At 39.5% G+C, this 6,542-nt stretch overlaps 1 long non-coding RNA gene across 5 annotated transcripts in view; it reads right to left on the reverse strand.

Moving 5' to 3' along the window:
* The window catches only part of LOC109576583 (uncharacterized), a 126,288-nt gene extending 125,535 nt beyond the window's left edge, over positions 1-753 (reverse strand). For all 5 annotated transcript variants that reach the window (XR_011560777.1, XR_011560774.1, XR_011560773.1 and 2 more), the window contains exon 1: positions 664-753. This is a non-coding gene — a long non-coding RNA (uncharacterized lncRNA). The remainder of the gene's footprint in view (positions 1-663) is intronic.
* Between the last annotated feature and the right edge of the window lie 5,789 nt (positions 754-6,542).

A 6,542-nucleotide genomic window follows, 5' to 3' on the forward strand; every position in this document is an offset into this window, starting at 1 on the left:
GCTAGCACCACAGTTCAAAAGCATCAGTTCTTTGGTGTTCAACCTTCTTTATGATCTTAGTTTGATCTTGCATTTGTGTAATATTTGATGTCATCATCTCTGCTTTTATTCTTACTTTGCATGATTTTCTATAAAGTTTATATTTCCATTGCTATGTATATCTTTATTCTTGAAATTTGAAAGGTTTTCACATTTATTCTGTATGATTGCCAGTATATAGCTTTATACAATGTCCTTGATCCTCTATTCCTTTTGAAACTCTGTAAATTCCCTCCTGTGAACAGTGACAGAATAGGCATTGTTCTGTTTCCTATCTCCTTCTCCTGGCACCATCCAATTTTTGGATGACTTGCTGAGTTGTGTCTGACTCTTTGCAACCCCACGTACTGCAGTACACCAGGTTTCCCTGCCTTTCACTATGTCCTGGAATTTGCTCAAACTCATGCCCAGACTATATGTCTTTAAATATTCTTCATCTTTTGTAACTTAACCGTGCAGACTTAAATAATTTTGCTCACCCAAATTGCATGTGTTGAAGTTTGTCCCTGGGAGCTTTTCCAGCACTGCCCCCTGCCCACCTCCACCCAACTTCGTTTTAGGCTGAGTAGGTTTCCTTGACTTTGATAAAGGCTCTGAGGCAGAAGATCAAGAGCCTACACCCACCTGTCCACATGACTGCACCAGAGTTCAAGGCGAATCCAAGGATGTGACTTGAGCACCAAAAGCACCTGTTCTAGCATTTCCAGAAGAGTGGGTGTTAATTCCTACAGCATCAGTTAGGCATTGATAGCATGCCTGAGCCTCAGGTTGCACACCTTGTGGCACCAGTAAGTGTGGGAAAGGCTGTGGAAAAGGCTGATAGGTTCACACAGTCTAGCTTTCAGGCTTATCTTCTCTTTTGTGTTCTGAGCAACAGCTACTGTTGTTGCTATTCTTGTTCCCATGAGAACAAACACAAGCCATGTGACCTAAAAAGCAGCACCGTAGTGCCTGATGAGCAGGCTGCCTTTGAGACAGACACTAAAACTAAATCTTAACTAAGAAACATAGGGTCACAATATATAACATAGGCCACAAATATAACACTATCATATTTGTGGTGATCAAAGGGGTTAATTATGGCCTCACAAATTTGGCTTTAAAAAAATCATTAAAAAGTAGATTTCCCTGTGCTTTTTCCTGGCCTGAAATACATGAGATGAAACATCAATTTCTTAAATTGCTTAGATAGATCTCTTATTCTAATTTGCAGTTATTAAGCTCATAGGCTCTTGGATATCACATCCTAGATTAAAATTCTGCCTACACCATATACGACCACGTGACCTTGGGCAAATTACTGAATGTTTCTGTGACTCAGTTTCTTCCTCTAATAGAAGCATTAAGGGCTACCTACTTCATAGGGTTGACAAGTAAATTGAATAAAATGATACATATGAAGTGTTTGAGAACAGTGTCTGCCCCACAGTAAATACTTTACAAGTATTATCTCTTATCATTATTATCACCATTATATCCCCCACCTTGAGAACCCCTCTCTGTGTGTGTCTGCAATGCTTTCTAAAACAGCTTACTTACAATCACTTGTACAGTGCCTTTCTTACCTACTAGATTGCAGTTTCCATGAGAACAGGGTCCCTATCCCAGCTCCTGGTAGCCAGAATGGAACATACATATGTATGCTCAATCACTCAGTCATGTTCAACTGTCTGAGATCCTGTGGACTATAGTCTGCCAGGCTCCTCTGTCCATGGGATTCTGCAGGCGAAAATACTGGAGTGGGTTGCCATTTCCTACTCCAGCCAGGGTGGAACATAGTATGGCTCAGTAAATGACTTTGTTGCATAAGTGGATGAATGAACCAATGAATCATCCAATCAGTACTGCTCATCTAAATCCCTTTACATGCCAATTTTCTGAAGTAAAGCATATATTTTGAACTCACTCACTCATTACAGAGAAGCGTTAATTTCTGGTTAAGCTTTGAACATATCTTTTCAAATTATATTTACCCGTTAGTGGAGAGATGTGAATCAGATGGCTAGATCCATGCAGCTTATAACTCTCCTCTTTTCCTTAACCACCAAATATTCATTGACCTAGATCACCCAGATACCCTGTTTTTCTCATTGATTTATCCAGATGTAATCACCATTCAATGGCTTTCCAGGTGGCACTGTGGCAAAGAATCTGCCTGCCAGTGCAGGAGACACAAGAGACACAGGTTCAATCCTTGAGTCAGGAAGATTCCCGGGAGAAGGAAATGGCTCCAGTATTCTTACCTGAAAAATCCCATGGACAGAGGATCCTGTGGACTACAGTCCATGAGGTCACAAAAATTTGGACACAGCTCAGCACACATAATGACCATTCAGGGAAAATTTGGACAGTCTTAGTTCTTTTCCCCATCCTCATCCTCCTCCTACTCTCTTAGAAACTAGTCACCAATAAATTGGCTGCTCCACGTATCAAACTTCTCTGATATAGATAACTATTTATTTTATGTATCTCCTACTCTTTTTCCAATTTTTCCAAAGCCAGAATTGGTAAACTTCAAAATGAATTCAGAGACATTAACCCAAAGAGTTTTGATTTCCAGGAAATTGAGATGATTTAAGAGTGCAAATACTGTGATGGAATTATCCTTTTGTAGAGGCTTGGGGTCTGTTCCAAGTATACTGAAACACTCGGCATTCAACTAACACATTAGGGTTAACACTCATGGGCCGCCTGCCTGCTACCACTGTGAAGAAGGGCAAGAGTGGACGGATCATCACATTTAGCAAACCCTGGTCATGCCAAGTGCATCTTCTCACTTAATCCTCACAGCTATCCTATGACTCCTGAAAGATAGATGGGGAGAAACAGAGTCAGAGAATGGAAGTTACTGGTTTGGAGTCTAGAGAGAAAGCAACAGCCGGTCTTTGACCATTCTTTCCACTGTCATTGGCTCCTCCCTAGCCTCTTATCCTACTTAGTAAAGTATACGATGCTCTTCTCTTAACCAAGCTCACATTTTTATGACTCATTATCATTTCTATTCAGAAGAATCATGTTTCTTATTTCTGACCTCTCTGTTGAGCTCAAGACTTGCATTCCCACCCCCTAACTGGACATCCAATAAATGTGTGCCCAGGTTTGGACATGTCGATTTTAAGATTCTAGTCCAAGATCCATTTGCAGACTTTTAATCCATCTCTGTTTGTTTATCTTTCAGTGGATGTCAAGTTAACACCTTTAGCTTGTCAACAAGCCCAGTCTTGTTTTTTCTTCCCTAGACTGATGAATATTATCACTCATCCACCCAAACTTAAAGCCTCACAATTATCTTTGTCTTTCTTTTCCCCTAAACACCCACATCTATCAGGTCACTAAATTTTGTGCATTCTATTCAACCGTCTCCAGCCCCCTTTTAGTTGGTTCTTTGTTTCAGTTCAGTTGCTCAGTCGTGTCTGACTCTGTGACCCCGTGGACTGCAGTACCCCAGGCCTCCCTGTCCATTGCCAGCTCCTGGAGTTTACTCAAACTTATGTCTATTGAGTCAGTGATGCCATCCTCTCATCTCATCCTCTCATCTCATCCTGTTGTCCCCTTCTCCTCCTGCCTTCAATCTTTCCCAACATCAGGGTTTTTTCAAAGGAGTCAGCTCTTCTCATCAGATGGCCAAAGTATTGAAGTTTCAGCTTCAACATGAGTCCTTCCAATGAATATTCAGGACTGATTTCCTTTAGGATGGACTGGTTGGATCTCCTTGAAGTCCAAGAGACTCTCAAGAGTCTTCTCCAACACCACAGTTCAAAAGCATCAATTCTTTGGTGCTCAGCTTCTTTATAGTCCAACTCTCACATCCATACATGACCACTGGAAAAATCAAAGCCTTGACTAGACAGACCTTTGTTGACAAAGTAATAGCTCTGCTTTTTAATATGATGTCTAGGTTGGTCATAACTTTTCTTCCAAGGAGCAAGTCATAGTTTATCCTTACCTTTTGCTTGATCTTGACTCCTTCTTATAGTCCTCATCTGTCTATGTCTTTCTGCAAGTTCATTAACAGTGACACCAGAGCTATTTTTCCAATTCACAGATACGATCTTTTTCTCATTTACCCCAGAACTTCTAGTTTCACTCCATTACCTATGGAATAGCAGTACAAATCCTGAGTAGGCGTTTTAGACTCTTCAGGGAATTAGCTCAGCTTATCTTTCTCATCAGTCCTAACCTCAATTCACCACATTAGAGCCATGCCAGACTAAGCCAGCAGCCCTGATTCCCTGCTTTTTTGCCTTTGACAGTTATGTGCTCCTATTTTGGGGATGGCCTGCATTCCTGCTCCATCACACTCATCCCAAATCTATAATACCCCAACCCTCTCCCAGTCAGAAAGCATAGCAAAATATAACTATTTACATTTAAATGGACAAACAAAATTTTTTAAAGTAAAAATTCAGTTCTTCCGTCACACTAGAAACGTTTCAAGGACTCCATAGCCCCGTGTGGCTTGTGGTTGCTATAATATATGGCCTGGATATAGAACATTCCATCATCACAGAGAGTTCTTTTCAACAGTACTAGTCCCTTCCTTTCCTCTCTGTAGGATGTACTTGATAGTACATTTTCCCTTAAGGGAAACTTCTGTTTCTCTTTTGGCATTTTTGGTCTTTATTTTCACTTGCTTCTGCAAATGTCAGTTCTGGTGTTTGGGCTATGTCAGGATGAATAAGTGGGACATAATTTTCCTAATACCTTTTATAAACTGGCTTGATCCTTTCCATGTCCTCAAGATTTCTTTCAATTCAGTTACTTCTCAGGTGAAGTCATGAAAAAATGACTCCCATTTGCATATGGTATTTTCCTTAAGTGAGAATCAACTACGCATCATTGTTGTGAAACTATATGGCTCCCACTTGGCTTATTCTGGCTTAGTTATCAGCATAAGCCTATAAAAGTAAAATTTTACCCACAAATGGAAGTAATAGCAAAGAGACTTAAGAGCAATTTGGTCCACTTAGGAATGAGGGCAGAAGAGGAAGAAAAACTTTTGCTTTACCATCCTGTTCACTTACACACACACACACACACACACACACACACACACATTTACTTCTTAAAATGAAGATATTAGGGTCCACATAAAAGCTCCAAAATACTTTACTGTTAAAGGCTCTTGTCAGTTGCATTCTGAATAAACATTTTCTCTCTCTTTTTTTTTTTAAATTGAAGTATAGTTGATTTACAGTGCTGTGCCAATCTCTGCTGTATAGCAAAGCTACCCAGTTATACACGTCTATACATTTTCTTTTGATATTCTTTTAACATTCTCTCTTAGTTACCTTAATGTATAGAAAACTTGAACTTGTTTTCAGAACAATGAAGTAATCACTGCAATCTCTGTACCACATCTATATTATATTCTATTCATAGTTCAAATATTTTTGCCACATATTGTATTTGTTTACAGAGTCATCTTTGCATATTCATTTCCCTGATCTTACTGTGATTACTGAAGACAGGAGAACCCACTCATCTTTCCATCTCTAGCATATGGTACAATTCTTGGCAGATATTAGAAGGGCTAATATATCTGATCCATTCCTCAAGTCTTGAGTAGTCCTACCTTCCATATCCCCAGCCACACACCTCATCCACCATCACCAGCTCTCCTTCATTGCAAAGTTTCAGGATAAAAAGATTTCTAGGAGCAATATTAATCATCTTTCCTTCCAGCAGTGGGCAACTCTCTCCTGTGCCAAATATACTTACTTCCAACTTTGTACCTCCTTGTTCAACAAGCCAGTAAAGGGCAGTGAAGAAACCATCACAATATTGTAATTATCTTTCAATTGAAAATAAAATTAAAAGAAATCTAGACTTCTGAGGGTTTCCATGGGCACCTTCTTGCTGGACATTGACTGGAGTAAAATTGGATTAGACTCTCACATTGTTTATATGCCAGATAATAGCACAGAACTCTTCTAAACTCCAAGTGGATAACTAAACAGGTTAGTGCTTCAGGTCTAGCCCAAAACTAAATTAAGACTTTCAAAAGATTTTTCTTCTTAGGATTCTTTTCCTAATATACAAGACTTTGATCAAACCACAGTTTTTAACTGATTACAGCTTCTGAAAACTTGGAAGCTCCAAAGATTCATTATATTATTAATAATGATGTGTTAGGCCAGTGAGGTATTACTCAGAGGAGTGGGACAAGCTCAGATTTTGTTTCCAGCAGCCCACCCCACCCATCTTGTGACCACCCCACCTGTCATGAGTCCACCCTGGTATGACTGGTCTCAAATTGAGAAAAATCCTGAGGACAAAATTAATTCATTTAGCTTTGAGATCAGAGTACAATAGCTATGGAAAGAACTTCACATTTTCCTCTGCAAAGGTAAGAACTATATTCTGTTCAGTCTCCAATCAAGCTTTTTATGACATATGGAATGACTAGGTTCCTTTTTTCCACAGAGGCCAGCTTTCATTAATCAAGTTTCTCAACTCCTATAGAAGAAAGCCTGACACATAACTTAAACAAATGGTTAAAC

Source organism: Bos indicus, chromosome 2 (genome assembly GCF_029378745.1).
Source record: "Bos indicus isolate NIAB-ARS_2022 breed Sahiwal x Tharparkar chromosome 2, NIAB-ARS_B.indTharparkar_mat_pri_1.0, whole genome shotgun sequence".
Lineage (NCBI taxonomy): Eukaryota > Metazoa > Chordata > Mammalia > Artiodactyla > Bovidae > Bos > Bos indicus.